At 40.1% G+C, this 7,955-nt stretch overlaps 1 protein-coding gene across 1 annotated transcript in view; it reads right to left on the reverse strand.

The window, feature by feature from the left end:
- The window catches only part of gja1b (gap junction protein alpha 1b), a 32,996-nt gene extending 26,917 nt beyond the window's left edge, over positions 1-6,079 (reverse strand). Inside the window, exon 1 of the mRNA XM_070885299.1 lies at positions 5,778-6,079. The gene's annotated coding sequence lies outside the window, so the exon portion shown is untranslated. The remainder of the gene's footprint in view (positions 1-5,777) is intronic.
- Between the last annotated feature and the right edge of the window lie 1,876 nt (positions 6,080-7,955).

Here is a 7,955-nt window from a genome sequence, read left to right on the forward strand (position 1 = left end):
CCAGCTGAGCAGAGACTGGAGCATCCTGCGCCCTCCAACACGGACTCTCCACTATTGTCCTTGTCTCTACCATCTGCTCTTGCTCACTTGCGATGTGTGAGTCACCAGGTGAAAACCCAACTATCTGCCTTACTGGTTGCACCGAAGTGCAAGTATCTGAGCTGGTGCATGGTCTGCATGAGTCATGTGACGGTGCACCCTTAGAGTGAATGACCTCCTCTGAGGAATCCTCATCATCGTCCTCCTGAACCACCTCCTGTGGGACACTTGAGATTAAAGACATGGACTAGAACTGTCACGGTAAGAATGTTTTAAGTGAACATTATACACATGATCATATTTCACTTACTGTTGACATCAAGAAAACATGAGTGAGTGTTGCATGCCATGTGGCTGTGTGATATGTAATTCTGTCACCAAGTAGCTGGGAGAACCCCATCTCTCCATCTTTCATTGTCAGGTACGCCAACATTCAACTTATCCCCAGCACATCCTCATCTGCAACTGTCAGTGTTGCAATGGCTGGAGGGTCACCTCTAGTTCACTGCCTCTCCCGGATGTTCTGCGCTCTCTTCTCCTGAAAGAAGGGTAACAAGACACCTTTGAGTGAGAGTAATGGAATGCATAGAATGGATGGATGGACAATATTTGTTGAGAGTGACCATGAGGGAGAGGGATGACAGTGCATTAAGATGAGGGTGAATGTCAGTTATGGATGGTCAGATGGGGATGTGAGGAAATCCATAGACACCAGCAAGCTAAGTTGGTGTGAGGAGTGCTGCAGTAGGCTTGGGAAGGCAGAGTGAGGAGGCTGGGGTGAAATGCACATTAGCACATAGTTCAATGTGACATTGTACTCACTTTTTCTGCTCTCATTAGGTCATTAAATTGCTTCCAGCACAGTATCCAGGAGGGTGGCACCACACTCCTGCTGCTCACCTCCTCAGCAGTCTCCAGCCATGCCTTCTTGGTCTCTGAGGCTGGCTTCTTCCTCCCATCAGCAGGAAATAATATTTTCCTGTGTCCTTATACACCGCAGCATCAGCTCAATGGAGGCATCATGTAATCGAGGCACAGCCTTGGCATGTTGTGAGTCCATTCTTGCTTCCTCTGCTTTCCCCACCTCCACAATTCTTCAACTGTCACCTTTGCAGTTTTCCTTTAAATACTTCAGCTGAAATAGACCCATGCATGTCATCATCACACCCGCTCATGCTAATTGGTCGGGAAATTCAGAAGTCAGATGCAAATACAGTGGCTGGGTTAAAAAGCCACTGACAGACAAGCTGCAGTTACTTCTGGCTTTCCCACGTGCTACCGGGGCCTCCTCCCCACACCCAATGGGTCTCCAGGTAAAAATTCCGGCCGCATGTTTCCTTTCTGTAGATAACAGAGCCAATATATATTCTGGGATAATCACAGGAATTTAAGAATAGGTACAAATCATGCTTATCAGATCATGTCCAGGCATGGTGACCTGATAATATTAACAGAAGCAAACCATAAAGAGCAAGTGACAAGATTAGAGTGTGTTATCATTCTAATTGAGTCTAAATTTTATTCTTGTCAACTTTTATTACTATACCTGATATTCTGGAATTTTCACATAAAATGGGTAATGCCATTTATTTGATTGTACTGTTTAATCTACATTAGTACAATTAGTGTTCTGGACAGTCAAACCAATGCACAAATCTAACCCTATCACAAGAATCCATTCTCAGATTTTGACTGCTCAATCTAAAATTCTGGTAACCTATGCAACTATGATATGACTGAGGACAATGTTGAAAGTGAATTCATTCACTATTCCATAAAATCATTTAGATAACCCAGATTTATATTAGCAAAAGTGTCAGCCTTGGCTCATTGGTAGCACTCTCATTATTAATCAGAGGTCGTGTTTCAAGCCCCACTCCAGAGACATGAAGACATAAATTAGGCTGACACTTCGGTTCAGTACTGAAAGAGTGCTGCACTGTCAGAGTTGACGTCTTTCAGATGAGACGTTAAGCCAAGTCTCTATCTGCTCTCTCCGGTGGATGTAAACATAATCCCATTTCAAGAAAAGCAGGAGAGTTCTCCGAGTGTCCTGGTCAAGATTTATTTCTCGGCCAACACAGTGAAAACAAATTGGGCTAACTTTCAACATGGGAAGAGCAGGAAATTGGTGGTAATGGATCGACCGTCCGCAATTCGCCCTGTCAAAAATCGGCAGTGTGTAGACCGGGTGTCCGATTCACCACCACCATTTTTCCGTTCCTACCAAAATTACCCCATTACCTGGTTATGTATCTCATTAGTGCTTGTGGGATCTTACTATTTGCAAATTTGCTGCCTTGTTTGCCTGCATTACAACAGTGACTACACTTCAGGAGTACTTAATTGGCTGGAATGTCTCAAAGATGTGAAAGGTGCTATATAAATGCACATGTATTTTCTTTCTCTCTTTTCTTTCAATAGAACATGCATTATAGTTTCTAACTTGTCTTTTTTCCTCAAGGCTTACTTTGTCTCCCTAGAAATCTCCATTGCTCTGACTGCAACCTCTTGTGCAGCCATCCCTCCCTCTCTTTACTTTGTCATTTGCGGCTGCGCATTCAATCACGTGTCCTACTTATTGAATTGCCTCTGTAAACCCCTCCTTTATTACTCCACCCTAAAACCCACATTTTTTACCAAGTTTTTTGTCATCTCCACTAAGCTCCCCTGCTTTGGTTTGATGTGTGTTTCTCCTCATGACTCTGTGAAGCACCTTGCAATATTTTTCGACATTAAAGGCGCTATTTAAATGCAAATTGTTGTTCTCTGACTTTAGCTGGAAGGTGCTGCTGATGAATGATGTGTTAGAAGTGCTGGATACCCTCTGGACTCCCATTCAAATGGATATTTTTCAATTGTTAATTTCAACAGCAAATCTAGCCAGCTATTTTGTAGTGGGAGACATCTCATTTAAAATAGACTTTGTACTTACTAATGTCAAGTGTTGGAAAGTGTGAACAACAACAATCAGTAGTGGGAGCCTTGGCTGATGTATTCTTCTTTCTGGCCAGTAATGTTGACACCAATTGTACCAACACCCCAGCTCAGATCAACAAATTCAACTCAAGACCAGGGTCCTTTCCAGCCCAAATGACTGTGGGACATGCATTTGCCAATTAAGTCATCAGGGATGACTTAAGATGGTAATTTTCTAATTAAAACAGTACATTGGGAAACTAAACAAAACTGACCATGTGACCTGTAGAAGGCACAGTAAAACAATAATGATAACATACTTGTAGTTCATGTAGTATGGCAGATAATGTCTGATGGGATTAAACATCAAGTTTTGAAGATGTTTAATAAGAGATTTCTTCAGATTTTTCAAATTTGTGGGAAATGTTATGTGAGCTCAAGTGAATGATGAGTTTGTATTTGAAATGAACAAATCTATTTGTATCTGAGGAGCTATAAATGCACAAAAGATCCTAACCAGAATAGGTTCAATCGACAAATATAAGTTAAGTCGAAAGTTATAATCACGTCATTTAGTGTAAATGCAATGTTCAAATGTAGAAACATCATGGTCAGGAAGGGTGGTTATTGCATGTTTTTTTTACTGAAAGAGTGTCATATTAAGTGTGATTCATGCACAGTAACTATGAGGTGCCATTCTGACTAAGGCTGAATTCAGGATGCAAAAATGAAGGAGTCATTGCAGAAAGTCTATGGTTACTATAAAGTTGTTTGTCATCATAGCCAATATGTCTATCATGTAATTGAGCACAGTTTCTTAATAAAAGACTTTATGTAATTAACTTTTTGGTTGTAAATTCAGATATGAATTGGTAAGAAATTATATTTTATTTTCACAAACTGACAGAAGAAACTTCCGAACATTCTACAAGTTACCTTGAAGAAAAAGATGTGTAAAACTTAACACCCCTCCCCCTTTATTTGACAAACCAGGAATCTCTTCATATATTCAGTGGTGCTTTAAAAGATGATGGCAGTAAACCAGAGCTTTAGTGAAGGGGGTTGGATACTTATAGGAATGTCCTGAATCAAATAATGCTGTTTTATTGAGGCATTACATTCCTCGCTACAAAAAGGGTGCTTAAGAGAGAATTATAAGAATTATTATATAAATAAATGTTGTAAAGAGTCGTCAAAACACTCCTGATTGAATGACTGTTTTATTTTGATGTTTACGTACTTTGGGAATGTTTAGTTTGAAATTGTAATCCCGTGCCTTCTCCTGCTGCGAAATTTACCGTCTGCGATGTCTTAACCAAAAATATTGCTCCTGATTTAGTCAATAATCATCATGTTCTGTCTCCTCGAACAAGCGACTATACTGTACCTACCCTGAAGGACATTGTCAGAACACTCCTGTGAGCAGTATCATTCTGAAATTCCTATTTGGTTTCTTTGACATTCAAATACTACTGATATGAGAAGACGCAAGTGTACAATGAGTAACTGCTGTAGAAACCGAATGACCATGAGTCGGTGCCTGGTACCAGAGTGTAATCATTTAATTTATACAATAATTTACCAACATATGCAGTATTATGAATTGTTTTCCAATAAGTGGTCTATTCTTTTAAAGAATAGCACCTTTTGGGTTCATACAAAAACAAGCTCCGCGACTGTGATGTATTTTTCAAAAGAAATGTAGTTTTACAATCTGTGCCTAACCCTGGGTGAAATCCCTCTCATTCCCTCCTCAACACTTTCTTTGGTCTATATTGGATTCTGAAGTTAAGTCCGCGCTAGCCCGTTACTAACCCATTTACTAACGTTAATCTTCCATGGCCTGCCTGACACTGCCGTCCATAATGTGCTTTGTATTCCTGCTGTGCCTTTGCACACTAATATGTAGGTAATATAATAAGCACATAATCATTTGGGCCAGTTGAATACTGGTTATTTTGTCTGATACTTGTGAACATGCTAAAATAACTAGAGTTTCATAAACAAACAGCGGTCAACCCTTTGAAAATGTCATTTTCTTCTTTGAATGTATCACTTCACTGAAAGGGCTCAACACAATGAGCTATGCACCTGCTGATAGCCTCTCCGCTGGGACAAGAAGAAGTTTCACTTCAGTGCAAGTGACAAATTGGAACATTTCGTCTCACCGAGGTGTCTTCAGCGCTGGTGGGGGGTGGGGTTGTGGGACAGGTCGCATAGATAAGGTCGCCAGCTAATATCTTCAAGCAAAGCGGCTGGTTAGCTCATAAGGACAGTAAGGGTAGTTTAAGATGAGAAAGCTGCGTTTTCAAAGTTTACACGAGTATTACAGAGAGTGAAGCAAATTCATACTGACATAAAAACATTTCAGTTTATGCAACGGTGCTGCAACATCCAGCTAACTGCTTAAAGGTGACAGAAACTAGCACACTAAATATAAAGAAGTCACACCCTTTATCTATTCTCAAACACGTGTTCGTTGGGATGAGTGAGTACTGAGTAAATTTTGTAAATTCAAGGCGGTGGGAAAATCAACAGTCTGAATTGAGATGCGTTTCTCTGCACATATGGGAAGAGTCCACTTTTATAGCCGGAGTGTAGCCTATTGTACATTTCACTTCAACATTCCTTTAATATCTGGTGTGCAGAGCAGTTTCCAAACTATTAATCTCTACTCAAGAGAACGGTATCACTTTAAAACACACGCTAATTGGACTAGAAAGAGTTACTTTCGATAGTTCGTACATTTTGCTGTTCAAACCCACAGCGGTGGAGTTAAACTCCAGCAACTTGCCTTTAAAGAAAGTTTAACAACTTACCAGCAAAGCCTCGGGAGAAACCGTGGAAGATGATTCAAATTGGTCAGATCTGAGGGAGTAACAATGATCAGCCGAGCCCTTGAACGTTGCTGCACTTCTAGGTGAAGGGGGGGACCTTTAAAGCTCTTTTTGGTCAAAAAAAAGTTTTTAGAGTCATCTGACTCTGACGTCACGGGTTCCGATGAACTCTTTGAAAGTTTCAAGGATTCAGCGGTTGGTTGTCACTTTACCCCAGGGCTGATCCCGGAATTGGCCCTGGCTGGCAGCCTCCGCTCACCCGAGCTGGCACCAAACAACCTTTACGTATGGCAGTCGTTACCAGGACATCCCACAGTGTGACCGTGGAAGCTGTGAAACATATTTTTAAAACGTTAATGTTCTGATTCATTGGATGTACGTTGAAGGTTATTTTACGGTTCGGAATGTTTTCCACTCTAACCCAACACTTCAAACAAATGTAAAACAACATGTATCAAATGTTAAAGTACATGTGGGTTATTGGCTCGGATTTCTCATCAAGTGATTTAGCATTCTACAAAACCATTTAATATAACAGGACATCTGGTGGATATGTTTAATAATACACTGTTTTCCAACATTTTCCTGCTTTTATTTCAGATTTCCAGCATCCGCAGTGTTTTTGTGTTTTGGTACAATTGCTGTTTTAATCCACGAATGAAAGTGACTCCACGAGCAAACCTCCGTGACGTTTATACCCGTATTCTATACACGACACATACTTTAAAGAAATCCATTATTCACTTGTGACACAATAAAAGTATTGTGATATTTAGAATCATTGTTTAGATTGAATGGATGGTGGACCCAGTATTGTGGCCATCAAATTACACATTAAAATATAAAACTTTAGAATGTTGTTCAATATAGAAACTGAATCCCTCGAGAATTTATCATGAAGTTGGTAATTTGCTGACAGAAATATGTGCGATTAACAATGGTGTTATCCAGGCCAGAAAGAACCCGCTATAAAGTGTATGTTCAGGAGCGACAGGGTCTACAAGGAGGAATATTTCAAAGGGAGACAGAAGAAAGTAACCCATTTGATTTCCCAACGTAAAATTAGAGTAAAATCAGAAAAACTTTATTTCGATTCAGCTATCCATTAAAATACAGATTTGTCAAGAGTTTTACAAAAAAAGGTTTTCATTACACTCTGGAACGTCACAAGTTGAGTTTAAGTATTCTTGCATGTTCTTGTTTAACATCGTCACGACATTAAGGGAACATGTAAACAATACCCACTACACATTTTAAAGTGCAACTAGATATGTAGCGTTTCTTATTCCCTTACAGCAAATAAACTAGGGATGGCAAAAGAAATACAGGCACGTTTTAATTCCAGGAATTTTTCAAGATTCATCCCCCCCACCCCCCCAAAAAAATACCTGTAAAGAATTACTTAAAGCTCGTGACGTTAATGATAGCATTCAGTTGCGTCTTCGGATGGTTAAACGTTAAAAAGTTTTAATAAGATATCTAACTCAGAATGGGAAAGAATTGCTCTGGTCACCAGGTGTAGCGCTCACGGCAAATGCATTCTGAAATAACATGCTTGCAAAGTCACCATAGCGACCACAAGGCTGCCCCTCCATGTGGGCTGTGTGTGGGGCTGATTCCATCAAACATATGGAGGAAATAAATATTTATTACATCCGGATGAAGATAAATAAGCAATTTTAAAATGTTGTGAATATTTTAGTTTACATTCAATGATATTTGCCCTTCCTTCGCTCAGATTATGTCCACACACTTGAATGACCCTTTGACTGGTTTGTTGGAAATCACAGCTGGAATAGCATCTGCTGCGGAAGGGACCGACACTGATGACCGAACCCGGAGGAAATGATCCACCCCAGTGTATTCAAGGGCAATGAGCTGCTAACTTGTCAAATCTCGGTCGCTGTTTGTGGGGCGCTGTATAAATTGTAAAGTTGCGGCATTTACCCGCTTAGGAAATATTTTTCCACCTTCCTAGAAAGTCAGCCCGAAAATGTAATAGGCCTCAATAATAGATTTTATTTTCTTGCTATTCGAAGATTGCCTAGAATAAAAATGAAACCGTTTATGCAGTCGGAATACTCAGACACTGAAGTGGACTTTCTCACAAAATGTGGTGTTATTGCGCCCTCTCGTTTAAATTCTGTAAAAGCATCGGTG

This window comes from Pristiophorus japonicus, chromosome 7, assembly GCF_044704955.1.
Source record: "Pristiophorus japonicus isolate sPriJap1 chromosome 7, sPriJap1.hap1, whole genome shotgun sequence".
NCBI lineage: Eukaryota > Metazoa > Chordata > Chondrichthyes > Pristiophoridae > Pristiophorus > Pristiophorus japonicus.